The sequence below is a fragment of the Salmo trutta genome, chromosome 13 (assembly GCF_901001165.1).
Source record: "Salmo trutta chromosome 13, fSalTru1.1, whole genome shotgun sequence".
NCBI lineage: Eukaryota > Metazoa > Chordata > Actinopteri > Salmoniformes > Salmonidae > Salmo > Salmo trutta.
The window spans coordinates 46,122,812-46,138,217 of NC_042969.1; positions in this window are offsets into that span (position 1 = coordinate 46,122,812).

Sequence of the window (15,406 nt, forward strand, 5' to 3'; positions counted from 1 at the left end):
GGGCACATCCATGGGAATGATGGGGATCCCTAACCTATAAGCTAAATCTCTATCAATAAAATTCCCAGCTGCGCCTGAATCGACGAGCGCCTTATGCTGGGAATGCGGGGAAAACTCAGGGAACGTGACAGACACAAACATATGAACAACAGAAGACTCTGGGTGAGAGTGGTGCTGGCTCACCTGGGGTGACACCAGAGCGCCCTGCCTGCTGCCTCGCTTCCCAGAGGAACCAACCCGGCACCGACCAGCCGTGTCACCTCTGTGGCCACAGATGGTACACAAGCCTGAACCCCCTCCACTCTCCCTGCGCACCGCCCCTCCCAGCTCCATAGGTACCAGAGAGGGAGTGCAGGAGGATGGAACCACCAGACCCTGATCAGAACGTCCGCAAGTAGCCAGCAGGTTGTCCAGCCGGATGGACAGGTCCACCAGCTGGTCAAACGTGAGGGTGGTGTCTCTGCAGGCCAGCTTCCGATGGACGTTCTCGCGCATACTGCAGCGGTTATGGTCAATCAGGACCCGGTTGTTCCATCCCGCACCGGCAGCCAGGGTCCTAAACTACAGGGCGAACTCCTGGGCGCTCCACGTCTCCTGCCTCAGATGGTAGAGGAGCTCACCTCAGATGGTAGAGGAGCTCAACTCCTCAAACTGGTCCAACGCAGCATCTCCCTCTCTCCAAATGGCGTTGGCCCACTCCAGAGCTCTCCCGGTGAGGCACGAGACGAGGGCGGACACCCTCTCACGGTCCGATGGAGCTGGGTGGACGGTGGCCAGATAGAGGTCTAACTGCAACAAGAACCCCTGGCAGTTCGCAGCCCTCCCGTCGTATTCCTGGGGAAAGGAGAGACGGGTTCCACTGGGTTCAGGCGGGAAAGGGCCGCTCAGGGGAGACCCTGGTTGTGCTGGTGGAGGCGCTGGAAGAACTCCCTGTCTCTCCCAGCGGTCCATTTTCTGGACAACGCAATCCATGACGGCGCCAAGATGGTAGAGCATAACTGCATGCTCCTGGACGCGCTCCTCCACCTCAATGGCCGGGGTACCCTCTCCTGCTGACTCCATAGTATTGGTCGGAGATTCTGTAATGGTTGCGTGTCGGTGGCAGGGAAGTCAGGTGCATGAAAACGAACTTGATATAAACAGAGTCGTTTAATACGTGCTCATAAAACTCCAAAACCAAAATATACAAAAATAATTTAAGTGGGTACAAAACCCGTCGCGCACCGACACATGACTTGCACAAACATACAATAAAATAATCTCCGACAAGGACATGAGGGGAAACAGAGGGTTAAATACACAACATGTAATTGATGGGATTGGAACCAGGTGTGAAGGAAGACAAGACAAAACCAATGGAAAATGAAAAATGTATGAAATGTATGCATTCACTACTGTAAGTCGCTCTGGATAAGAGCGTCTGCTAAATGACTTAAATGTAATGTAAATGTAAGGCTGATGAGTTTGGGCTGCGCCCCTACTTTGTTTCGGGCTCATACTGTTGTTTCTGTATTGCTGCCTTGCCTTGCCTATTTTTGGGTGTTTGAGGTTTACGCCCATTAAACGTGTGTTCACGGACATTTGTCTCCTGCGCCTGACTTCACCCCTCCTGCTTCCTTGAGCACCCCCTTGACAACTAAACTGTCTACAAAGTCTGGGCAATTGTCTCAGAAACTGATTGGAGGGTGTCCACTTTTGGTTAACTTACCCTAAAGAGATAACTATAAAACATGTATGGTATTTTCTCCATCCGGGTACTAAATTTGAAATAAAACTGCCCTTAAGGCCTGAAAATGTTTTTTTTTTTCCCCGACTTCCCAGTATGAGTGGAGTTGATAGATTCATTGAATAAACCTTTTTCCATAAAGTTAGAGCTAATTAAGATGAAATCTCAACGTAATTTATAACGTCGTACAAAGTCTAGGGTATCCATCAAACTAATTATCATTGTGGGATTAATGTGATGTAGTAAAGTAATTGAAATATGTTGCATGAGAAAACATAATCTGCTTTTATTAAAAAGCGCAAAATCTGTTTCCTAGTCAATGAATGTCGATTTAACTCGTTGACTGCTAATCTATTCCTTCCTGACTCTGCCCAACTCCCCATGTGCCCCCCCCAAAAAATGTTTGGGGGATGCCTCTCGGCCTCATGTAGCTCCCTTACTTTCCTCTCCCAGAAACGTCGTTCTGCCTTTGCTGCCTCCAGTTCCTCCTTCGGTCGCCGGTACTCCCCAGCTTGCCTCCAGGGTCCCTTTCCATCTAAGATCTCCTCCCATGTCCACGACTCCAAATATTTCTTCTGCTGCTCCTTCTTCCACTGCTTGGTCCTTTTTTGGTGGGTGGATCTGTCATGAGCGTCGTAAGGATTGGACCAAAACGCAGCGGGTAAAGTGCTCATCTTCTTTCTTTATTAAAGAAAACACTTAAACAAAATAAACTGACGACGATAATAGTCCAGTAAGGTGCACAGACTATACTGGAAACAACCACCCACAAAACACAAGAGAAAACAAACCCAACTAAATATGGCCTCCAATTAGAGACAACAACAACCAGCTGCCTCTAATTGGAGGTCATTGCCAAAAACCCAACATAGAAATAGAAAACTAGATAAACCAAAAACACCGAAACACACAAAACAAACCCCCTGCCACGCCCTGACCAAACTACAATGACAAATAACCCCTTTTCTGGTCAGGACGTGACAATAACTCTGACTTGTGTGATAAGTTTGTCTCTCCTCATTTGATAGTAAAGAAATTAACCACCACATTTGGCGACAGGGACGGGATGTGAATCTTCACTTGGTGACCACTCCTGACGACCTAGGTAAATCGTGCACGAGGGATCCCTCAAACTTGGGATCTCAGGGAGACCACACTTTGGGAACGAAGCAGATGGATCCACCTTTGATCTGAGAGGCAGCAAGCCGAGTGGATACCACATCTCAAACTCAGTCTTTTTTTAAAGAAAGAGGTGAATGAAACACACTAATTTGAGTTAAGAAAAGCCTCTGTTACGTACGCTCTGAGTGTGATTCCTGTGTGAGGTTAAAATATTGTCGAAAAACAACTACTTGATTAGGTATGTTTGGGAATAGCATTGTGTGACTGTGATATGAGAGTTGTGGAAATGAGTCTTAATCTGAAGTTTGGATAGTAACATATTGAAATATGCTTAATCAGATGATTGAAATTTGGATAATAAGCTTTGATATAACGTCATCTTGGGGTTACGTTCCTTCACTGCCCATCATAGAATATCACAGGGTGGAATTGAGAGCGGGATGATATTTTAGAAAGCAGCTGAAGGTCTATAGTTCCTGGGAGGCTTGATTTTGCCGTGGTCTCTGGGAGGTTAGAGAACTGTTGACGATCCCATGACGGGCCGGTCATTGTCTGGGAAACAAATTGTTTGTTTTTTTGGTTCCGCTGGGAGTATGTTTGGAGAGCTGCTTCGTAGCTGTGGAGAGTCCTTGAAAAAGCAAACGGAATGGTTGTCGTGAGTACCCAAGAATTTCTTACGTTTTATATGGATTCTGTAAAGATGAAAATATGATGAATTGTGTGTGTGTATAATCGATTACTAGAGATTTGATAAAGTAATACTGGGAATATAATTAGATACAAAGACGTACATAGGTTTTGAGTTGGTATCTTTAATGAACAATTTGATAAAGAAGAGGTTTAAGCATTATTAATGTCACAACGTCGACTGAAGGTGGCGCCTCTCCCCGTTCGGGCGGCGCTCGGCGGTCGTCGTCGCCGGCCTACTAGCTGCCACCGATCCTCTGTTCATTTTCCTTTTGTTAGGTCTAGTTTAGGTTTGCACCTGTGTTGTGTTAGTTCATTAGAGGGGGGGTTATTTAGTCTTTCTGTTTAGGTTTGTTTTTTTGTGCGTAATTGCTTTTGTCAGGTTGGTTAGGCTGGGGTTAGGTGTTTTTTTTCTGCCTGTGTATTTGTAAGGCTGGAGGCAAGCTGGGGAGTACCGGCGACCGAAGGAGGAACTGGAGGCAGCAAAGGCAGAACGACGTTTCTGGGAGAGGAAAGTAAGGGAGCTACATGAGGCCGAGAGGCATCCCCCAAACATTTTTTGGGGGGGGCACACGGGGAGTTGGGCAGAGTCAGGATGGAGACCTGAGCCAACTCCCCGTGCTTATTATGGAGAGCGACGGATCAAGCAAGCACCTTGTTACGCAGAAATACGCACGGTGTCGCCCATACGCACGCACAGTCCGGTACGGCCAATAAGGGCTCCGCAGCGTTGCCGGGCGAGAGTTGGCCGGCAGCCAGGAAGAAGTGTGCCGGCACAACGGATCTGGTCTCCAGTGCGTCTCCTCGGTCCAGTTTACCTTGCGCCTGCTCTACGCACGGCAGCCTTCATTCCCCAGCACAGCCCAGTTCGCCCTGTGCCAGCGCTCCGCCCGTGCAGGGCTACAGTGACTATCCAGCCAGGACGGGTTGTGCTGGCCGTACGCTCCAGACCTCCAGTGCGTCTCCAAGACCCAGTGTACCCTGTGCCTGTTCCTGCTCCTCGCACTAGCCCTGAGGTGCGTGTTACTAGTCTGGCGCCTCCAAAGCCAGCCCCACGCATCAGGCCTCTAGTGCGCCTGCCCAGTCCAGTACGTCCTGTTCCTGCTCCCCGCACTCGCCCTGAGGTGCGTGTTACTAGTCTGGCGCCTCCAAAGCCAGCCCCACGCACCAGGCTTCCAGTGCGCCTGCCCAGTCCAGTACGTCCTGTGCCTGCTCCTCGCACTTACCCTCCAGTGCGCCTCCATAACCCGGTACAGCCAGTGCCTGCTGTGAGCACTCGGTCTCCAGCGACGCTCCTCAGCCCTGAGCCTCCAGCGACGCTCCTCAGCCCTGAGCCTCCAGCGACGCTCCTCAGCCAGGAGCCTCCAGCGACGCTCCCCAGCCAGGAGCCTCCAGCGACGCTCCCCAGCCAGGAGCCTCCAGCGACGCTCCCCAGCCAGGAGCCTCCAGCGACGCCCCTCAGCCCGGAGTCTCCAGCGACGCCCCTCAGCCCGGAGCCTCCAGCAACGCTCCCCAGCCCGGAGCCTCCAGCGACGCCTCTCATGACAGTTATATTTAAACTAAATCTTTATTCACTTATTTATAAGGGAGCAGGTCAATACAACGCACACATGTAAAGTGAATCGATTGAGTGCTCTACGATAATGATGGCTGGTCGACGAATCACCCTTAGATGAGAATCACCCTCAAACATAGAAAGGTCTTTTATAGCCAAGATACACCCCTTTCAACCTACATGACGAACAACAGATGTATAGAACGGGTCACAAGGTTAAGATGTATGATAGATACTTATAATTCACAGCAGACAGTATCTGCTACAAGACCATGGTGCTTGCCTACGGAGCTGTGAGGGGAACGGCACCTCCGTTCCTTCAGGCTCTGATCAGTCCCTACACCCAAAGAAGGGCACTGCGTTCATCCACCTCTGGCCTGCTCACCTCCCTACCTCTGCGGAAGCACAGTTCCCGCTTAGCCCAGTCAAAACTGTTCGCTGGTCTGGCACCCCAATGGTGGAACAAGCTCCCTCACGACGCCAGGACAGCGGAGTCAATCACCACCTTCCGTAGACACCTGAAACCCCACCTCTTTAAGGATTACCTGGGATAGGATAAAGTAATCCTTCTAACCCCCCTTACCCTCCCCCCCCAAAAAAATATAGATGTACTATTGTAAAGTGGTTGTTCCACTGGATATCATAAGGTGAATGCACCAATTTGTAAGTCGCTCTGGATAAGAGCGTCTGCTAAATGAAGTTAATGTAATGTAATGTAAATGTATCTGCTGTAAAAACAGTTATCATTGTGTAGAGACCAGGGTCTGGCCCTGGGGTCATCTCTCCCTGGTACCTTATAGAACAGAAACATTAACTCATGCTCTGGAATGCGATCTCTTTAGGTTTAATCACCCAAAAGACATCATAAATCTCTTGTCAGCGTTATCTCCCAGAGGCCCATCCTGAGTAGAACACAAACAGATGAGTGTTCTAACAACCCTTATTCTGTTGCATAAAACAACCATTTGATGCAATAAAAGTATTATAACAACCTTATAATTTCCACCATAAGTCTGATATATGCTAGTTTAATATGCACTTCTTCTTTAAGTGATCAATAGTTCAGAGTTCATACCATTTCACGTGTGGAGCAAGCGCTCACATTTCCTGGTCTGTAGAGTTGAAATTAGCCATTTTAAACATGGAGGACAAGTTCTCCGGTTATTTGGAACTTAGGTGACTTTGGGTCACGGGGGCTTTTATAGAAATGTAGAAAAGGGGTTGGTTCATCATTTCCAACCAATGTCTATTCACTTGGGCATGGCTACTGACTTAGTTCAACTTTACAGGGAAGTCAATTTTCTCATTTTAAAGGTTAACATCACATTACATCATTTTGCAAATAGTTTCATCTTTACTCATTCATTTTATACAATAATTAGGACACTGTTTTTGCACCAGAAACAGTGACATTTCTTACAATGGACCTGCCCAAAATCTCCCACGCTTCATAGGATTCGGAGAACCCTTTAAGCATGGGCGACAGGCAGGATAACTTGAGCCCGTAGCTCCCGGCGCCTGGTGCAGGCCTCCTACAGATGACGGAGCTCTGCTCGATACAGAATATGGGCAGAAGGTTGCCAACGTCGACTTTGCAATCATAGGGGAAGGAGTAGGCACAGCGACCGTAGACACAGGTATCTGCTGCAACAAATGTGCAGGAAGATAAGGCTCCAGGGCAGAGAATATATTCTTTGTTTGTATCCGCTCCGGCCCTCTCGTTGGGAGTGTAGCCTGCTTTGCGGGAGGCTGCTGTCTTCCGCTTCCACGGCTCGTGACATGCAACCATCGTTGATTGGCATGCTTCTCTTGCTGTGCTTCTTCGACTCTGCTATCAGTTGGGGTAGAGGAGGCAGGAGATGGCTCCCCTGGCGAACGAACTCTGGGCAACACCGGCCAGTCGGATAACGACAAACGACAAGGCGAGAGATGCATCCAACAAGCGTGAACGCCGTCCAGCCACCGGTGTAGAAAAGGTCAACATTCCACTCTGCTTTTTCCCCAGTTTCTTACGTAGGCTGGCGACCTGCTTGATCAAGGAAGCCACTTCAATCCTATAATCCTCGGCAAGCAAACAATTGCTGCATTGGAACTCCGAGTGATCCAGTTTGTTCCGAAACAAAGCATAGTAGAAACAGCTCCTACAGTGCTGGAACTGTTCATTTACTTCTCCAGACAAAAAGGGCTCCATGCAAAACTAATCTGGGACTAACTTCGTTGATGGCTAGCAGCTTAGTGGCTCTGTCAAGCAGGCTTCCACCGGTCTGCTAAGCAGGATTCCAGGACAAGAAATAGCGATCTTAGCTGTTATAAGCTAATCGCATTGCGGAATCCATGCATAAACAAGTTCAGTATTTCTATCTAACAAAGATATGTTTTTGTCACTTTGCAGAAAGGAAGGGATCGTTTTTTCAAAGCACCTCATGATATTTGGAGATTAATATAATAAAATACCAGCATCTGTTAGAAATAGATTTAGCTAAATTCCAACTAACAATTTCTGAATCTGTACCATATGGAGCAGGTAAAACAAACACATTGAATTAATCAAACCAATCATTTGTAGAGACATTTAGAGACATGGATATGTATTTCTGTGTAGCCCCAGTGAAGTTCTTGCTTACAATGTTGTCTCGTCACCCTCAGTGCTCAAGGAGAGTGATATCGCGAAAGGGATGATATCAGTGATGGAGAACTCACACACTAACTGCCAGAGAGAGCATAGCACACTTCAAAGAAAAGACGGGCTAACAACCAGAAGTGCATTAGATCAGTATTTATGTCTAACTCTGTTTTTATCTATCAATTTTATCAATTCTTAAAGGGGCAATCTGCAGTTTTTACATTGATTTGTGGACTTTTAAATGAATTATATATATATATATATACTGTATTCATTGATTCCCATTGATTCTTGAAGACCAACTGTCAAGCCCCATCAAAACCCAAAATATAAGCTTGTTTTACACTTTACTCATTCAGCAGACACTGTTATCCAGAGCGACTTACAGTAGCAATTATGGTTAAGTGCCTTGCAAAAGGTCACAACAGATTTTTCACCTAGTCAGCTCAGGGATTCGAACCAGCAACCTTACAGTTACTGTCCCAACGCTCTTAACGAATAGATTACCTAACGCCCTAAACACTGCTATTGTAAACAAACGCTGTATAGCCTCATAACATGGTCAAAACTATAATGTGGCTCTCATAGATGTTCATTCCTTGCATCCATATCTCTGTCTATGAATTTGAGAGTGATTACATTTCTCAAGCCCCATCCTTCAGCTGTTTACATAAAACAGAGACGGGGTAACCTTTTGTTGCTGTTTGAACTGCATATTGACCCTTAAGGGACATGCAGCCTTTCCAGATGCAGTGCCTACAGAAAGTATTCACACCCCTTGACTCTTTCCACATTTTGTTGTGTTACAGCCTGAATTTCAAGTGGATTAAATTGAGATTTTGTGCCAATGATCTGCACACCATAACACACAATGTCTAAGTGGAATTTTTTGTCATGTCTTGAGCCAATAAGTACTCAACATCTTTGTTATGTCAAGCGTAAATGCGTTGAGGAGTTTTTAAAAAAGCAGACACTGAATAACTGTCCTCGCATGGTGAAGTTATTAATTACGCTTTGGATGGTGTATCAATACACCCAGTCAATACAAATATACAGGTGTCCTTCCAAACACAGTTGCTGGAGAGGAAGGAAACCGCTCAGATTTTGAGGCCAATGGTGACTTTAAAACAGTTACAGAGTTTAATGGCTGTGATAGGAGAAAACTGAGGATGGATCAACAACATTGTAGTTATGCCACAATACTAACCTAAATGACAGAGTGAAAAGAAGGACGTCTGTACAGAATAAAAATATTCCAAAACATGCATCCTGTTTGCAATAAGGCACTAAAGTAATACTGTAAAAAATGTGGAATTCACTTTTTGTCCTGAATACAAAGCCTTATGTTTGGGGCAAATCTAACACAACACAACAACACTGAGTACAACTCTTCATATCTTCAAGCATGGTGGTGGCTGCATCATGTTATGGATATACTTGTCATCAGCAAGGACTAGGGAGCTTTTTAGGATAAAATAAATGTAATCGAGCTAAGCACGGGCAAAATCCTAGAGGAAATTGGGGTTGTCTACTGTCCAACAGACACTGGGAGACAAATTCACCTTTCAGCAGGACAATAACTTAAAACTCAAGGCCAAATATATAGAGGATTTGCTTACCAAGACAACATTGAATGTTCCTGAGTGGCCTGGTTACAGTTTTGACTTAAATCGGCTTAAAAATCTGTCTCAAGACATGAAAATGTCTGTTTAGCAATCAGGGCCCCCCCCCCAAAAGTATCCTTAAATTATTTTATTTTTTACTCAGTCTGGCTCTCAATATACTAAACAAGGTGTAATTTCAAAATTTGGTTCTCCATCAACAGTTTCTCTTTTTATGTTAGTCACTGACAGTCATTCAATTAGCCATGTCAGCTAACAATTTTTAGATTGTTTCGTTTAGCCAGCTATCTAAACTTGTAGTAATCATGGCCGAATACCGACTGGGCCCAGGGGCCTTGATCTCCAGTGGGCCCACATTGATTAAGTTCTCACTCAGATATCATATTAAAATGACATATCATTACATAAATGTGTAGAATTAAAGGAAATTAGCTTAGAAACTGCAAAAATGTCTCTCCAAACCATGACACATTGGGTAGATTTGCGGGAAATTAGCTGTAAAACTGCACAATTTCAAAACTTAAATGTTTCTTTGCACAGTCAAGGGGGCACTGAAATATTTTGCACAACATGTAAAGTGTTTCATGAGCTTATATAAAAGATCCCAGTAATGTTCCATATGCACAAAAAGCTTATTAATCAAAACAAATGTGGCAACATTTGTTTACATCCCTGTGAGCATTTCTCCTTTGCCAAGATAATCCATCCACCAGACAGGTGTGGCATATCAAGAATCTGATAAAACAGCATGATCATTACACAGGTGCAAATTGTGCTGGGGACAAAAGAAAGGCCCCTCTAAAATGTGCAGTTTTGTCACACAACACAATGCTACAGATGTCTCAAGTTTTGAGGGAGCGTGCAGTTAGCATGCTGATTGCAGGAAGGTTCACCAGAGGTGTTGCCAGATAATTGAGTGTTCATTTCTCTACCATAATGTCGTTTTAGAGAATTTGGCAGTACGTCCAACCGGCCTCACAACCGCAGACCACGTATAACCATGTCAGCCCACGACCTCCACATTCGGCTACTTCACTTGCGGGATCGTCTGAGGCCAGACACCTGGACAGTTGATGAAACTGAGGAGTAGTTCTGTCTGTAATAAAGCCCTTTTGTGGGGAAAAACTCATTCTGATTGGCTGGGCTTGGCTCCCCAGTGGGTTGGCCTGGCTCCCAAATGGTTATCTGAACTGTAACTCAAATCATTGAAATTGTTGCCTATTGCATTTATTTTTGTTCAATATACTCTACATGACCAAAAGTATGTGGACACCTGCTCGTCGAACATCTCATTCCACAATCATGGGCATTAATATGGAGAAGGCTTTCCACTAGATGCTTGAAAATTGCTGCAGAGACTTGCTTTCATTCAGCCACAATAGCAGAAGTGAGGTTGGGCACTGATGTTGGGCGATTAGGCCTGCCTCGCAGTCGGCGTTCCAATTCATCCCAAAGGTGTTCGATGGGGTTGAGGTCAGGGCTCTGTGCAGGCTAGTCAAGTTCTTCCACACCAATCTCGACAAACCATTTCTATATGGACCTTGCTTTGTGCATGGGGGTATTTTCATGCCGAAACAGGAAAAGGCCTTCCCCAAACTGTTGCCCCAAAGTTGGAAGCACAGAATCGTCTAGAATCTTATTGTATGTTGTTGTGTTAAGCGTGATTCATCACTACAGAGAACGCATTTCCACTGCTCCAGAGGCTGAGCCACTCCAGGTGACGCTTGGCATTGCGCATGGTGAGCTTAGGCTTGGGTGCGGCTGCTTGACCAAGGAAACCCATTACATGAAGCTCCCGACGGATAGTTCTTGAGCTAACGTTGCTCCCAGAGACAGTTTGGAACATGGTAGTGAGTGTTGCAACCGAGGGCGTTCTGTGAGCTTGTGTGGCCTACCACTTCGTGGCTTAGCCGTTGTTGCTTCTATACGTTTCCACTTCACAATAACAGCACTTAAAGTTGACCAGGTCAGAAATGTGGGTGTCCACATACTTTTCTATATATAGTGTATATCTGACCTGTAGGGCACAACCATTGGCATCTGCCTCATCTGCTTTGAATGTAATGCTGAATTACCTTTGAGGACAGACGTTCCGCTAGCGGAACGCCTCGCCAATATCCAATGGTAGAGCGTGGCGCGAAATACAAAAACCTCAAAAATGCAATAATTTCAACAATTTTACACCATTTTAAAGATAAGACTCTCGTTAATCTAACCACATTGTCCGATTTCAAAAAGGCTTTACAGCGAAAGCAAAACATTCGATTATATTAGGAGAGTACACAGCCAAAAATAATCACACAGCCATTTTCCAAGCAAGCATATATGTCACAAAAACCCAAAACACAACTAAATGAAGCACTAACCTTTGATCTTCATCAGATGACACTCCTAGGACATGATGTTATACAATACATGCATGTTTTGTTCAATCAAGTTCATATTTATATCAAAAAACTGCTTTTTCATTGGCGTGTGATGTTCAGAATGTCACGGTTGTCGTCGGTGATGGAGGACCAAAACGCAGCAGGTATGTGCAGGCTCATCTTGATGTTTATTTATTTTCAGAATGAACGTACAAAAATAACAAAAACATGAACGATCAACAAAAACAGTCTGGTAAGGCACAAGGCTAAACACAGAACAGTCTGGGCAGTCTGGCCACTCCGGCAGTTCCGGGCAGTCTGGCCACTCCGGCAGTTCAGGGCAGTCTGGCCACTCCGGCAGTTCAGGGCAGTCTGGCCACTCCGGCAGTTCTGTGTTTAGCCTTGTGCCTTACCAGACTGTTTTTGTTGATCGTTCGTGTTTTTGTTATTTTTGTACATTCATTTTGAAAATAAATAAACATCAAGATGAGCCTGCACATACCTGCTGCGTTTTGGTCCTCCATCACCGACGACAACCGTGACAGAATCACCCACCAACTATGGACCAAGCAGCAGAGGAAGGAGCAGAGGGACTTCGAGTTGGACTGGCGGGAGAAGTGGACCTGGGAGGAAGTTCTGGACGGGGCCGGACCTTGGCACCAGGCTGGGGATTATCGCCGCCCGCAGTGGGAAATTGAGGCAGCCAAGGCAGAGAGGCGGAGGTACGAGGCCATGGACGCGCTGAGGGAGAAGCACGAGAGGCACCCCCAATAATTTTTTTTGGGGGGGCACACGGGTAGTTTGGCTAGGCGTAGGAAGAGCCGGAAGCCAGCTACCCGTGGTTATATGGAGGAGCGTATGGGGTGGAGAGCGCTATGTTTCGCTGAGGAGCGCACTATCTCACCCATACGCACGCACAGTCCGGTGCGCGTTATTCCAGCCCCTTGCAGGTACCGTGCTAGAGCGGGCATCCAGCCTGGTAGGAGGATGCCTGCGCAGCGCATCTGGTTGCCGGTACGCCTCCGAGGACCAGGCTACCCAACTCCCGCTCTACGCACGGCTACCATCAGGCCCCTGCACAGCCCAGTCTGCCCTGTACAAGCACCCCGCTCGTGCAGGGCTACTAGTTCCATCCAGCCAAGACGGGTTGTGCAGGAGGTAAGATCTAGACCGACTGTGCGCCTCCATAGCCCTGGGTTTCCAGCTCCTGTCTCTCGTGCGGACCCGGAAGTGCGTCAACCCAGTCCGACTCGTCCTGTTCCCGCTCCCCGCACTAGCCTTCAAGTGCGTAAACCCAGCCTCGCCAGTCAACAGTCGTCGGAGCTGCCCGCCAGTCAACAGTCGTCGGAGCTGCCCGCCAGTCAACAGTCGTCGGAGCTGCCCGCCAGTCAACAGTCGTCGGAGCTGCCCGCCAGTCAACAGTCGTCGGAGCTGCCCGCCAGTCAACAGTCGCCGGAGTGGCCAGACTGCGCTGAACTGCCGGAGTGGCCAGACTGCGCTGAACTGCCGGAGTGGCCAGACTGCGCTGAACTGCCGGAGTGGCCAGACTGCCCTGAACTGCCGGAGTGGCCAGACTGCCCTGAACTGCCGGAGTGGCCAGACTGCCCTGAACTGCCAGACTGCCCAGACTGTCCCGAACTGCCAGACTGTCCCGAACTGCCAGACTGCCCAGACTGTCCCGAACTGCCAGACTGCCCAGACTGTCCCGAACTGCCAGACTGCCCAGACTGTCCCGAACTGCCAGACTGCCCAGACTGTCCCGAGCGGCCAGACTGGCCAGACTGCCCCGAACTGCCAGAGTGGCCCGACTGCCCGGAACGGCCAGAACCGGAGCCACCTCCTGATATAGGTGGGTTGGGGAGGGGGGGTGTAGCACAGTGCCGTCGTTGACGGCAGCCACCCTCCCTTCCCTCCCTTTTAGTAGAGGGGAAATTTGTTTTGTTGTTTGGGGTTGTTGTTTTTTTGTTTTTTGTTTTTAAGGTGCTTCCGGGGTTAGCACCTTTAAGGGGGGGGTACTGTCACGTCCTGGCCAGTATAAGGGTTAATTAGTATTGTAGTTTGGTCAGGACGTGGCAGAGGGTATTCGTTTTATGTGGTTCGGGGTTGTGTGTTTTGTTGAAGGGGCATTTGGTTTAAGTATTCCGGGGTTTTTGGGCACTGTTTGGTTTTCAGGTATTCTATGTTTAGTCTAGTATGTCTGTTTCTATGTTTGGTTAATTGGGGTTGGGACTCTCAGTTGAAGGCAGGTGTTGTCTATCTGCCTTTGATTGAGAGTCCCATATATTAGGGTGTGTTTGTGTTTGTTATTTGTGGGTGATTGTTCTGTGTTAGCCTTGTGCCTTGCAGACTGTCAGTAAATCGTTCGTTTTCTTGTTTGTTGGTTTTATATTCGTTTTGGAGTGAATAAATGTTCCAAAATGAACAACCGCATGCCTGCTGCGTTTTGGTCTACCTTTTCAGACGACGATTTCGCATTATCGTCAGAAGACGAAGATAATTGTGACACAGAAATTGTATTCCCACCGAAAACTTCCGGTGAATTTACTAAATTACTCATCATAAACATTGACAAAATACATAACAATTATTTTAAGAATTATAAATACAGAACTCCTTTATGCAATCGCTATGTCAGATTTTAAAATAGCTTTTCGGCGAAAGTACATTTTGCAATATTCTGAGTACATAGCTCAGCCATCAGGGCTAGCTATTTTGACACCCGCTAAGTTCGGAACACACTAAACTCAGAATTAGTATTAGAAAAATTGTATTACCTTTGCTGATCTTCGTCAGAATGCACTCCCAGGACTGCTACTTCCACAAGAAATGTTGATTTTGTTCCAAATAATCCATAGTTATGTCCAAATACCTCCATTTTGTTCCTGCGTTCAGGTCACTATCCAAAGGGTAGTTTGGATAGTGACATTTCGAGACAAGAAAATTCAAAATGTTCCATTACCGTACTTTAGAAGCATGTCAATTGCTGTTTAAATGTATTTTTATGGTATTTTTCTCATAAAATAGTGATAATATTCCAACCGGACAATAGTGTATTCATTCAAAGATGAAAAGAAAAAACAGCGTGGTCTCGTGAATGCGCATATCCAATCTCTTTGTCACCAGGCAGACCATTGAGAAACTGAGCTACTATACTCTGCCCAGAGACAGGAGATGCCTCAATCCGCTTTCTGAAGGCTTTAGAGAGCCAATCGAAGCCTTAGAAAGTGCTACGTAACCCCACAGATACTGTAGTTTCGATAGAGAATCAAAAGAAGAACTACAAATTCTCAGACAGGCCACTTCCTGCTTGGAATTTTCTCAGGTTTTTGCCTGCCATATGAGTTCTGCTCAGAGTGTTTTCTATCCAAATCTACTAATAATATGCATATTCTAGTTTCTGGGCAAGAGTAGTAACCAGATTAAATCGGGTACGTTTTTTTCATCCGGCCGTGAAAATACTGCCCCCTATCCACAACAGGTTTTAAGAACTTGCGGATCTGTGTTTTCATAGCGGAGATGTGGGTGGCTCCTCCCACAATCTCCACTGCTGTCATGTCTCCAAATTGCAACTGGGCCTGTTCCATTAATGCCACCAGAGGAACACACACGCTCACTCTCAGCAGGTCGGCATACAGGTCCTCGAACTTGGCACTGGAACAGAACACTGTTCGCCAGCCAATAGCTCAGAGACATTCCACAAAGGAT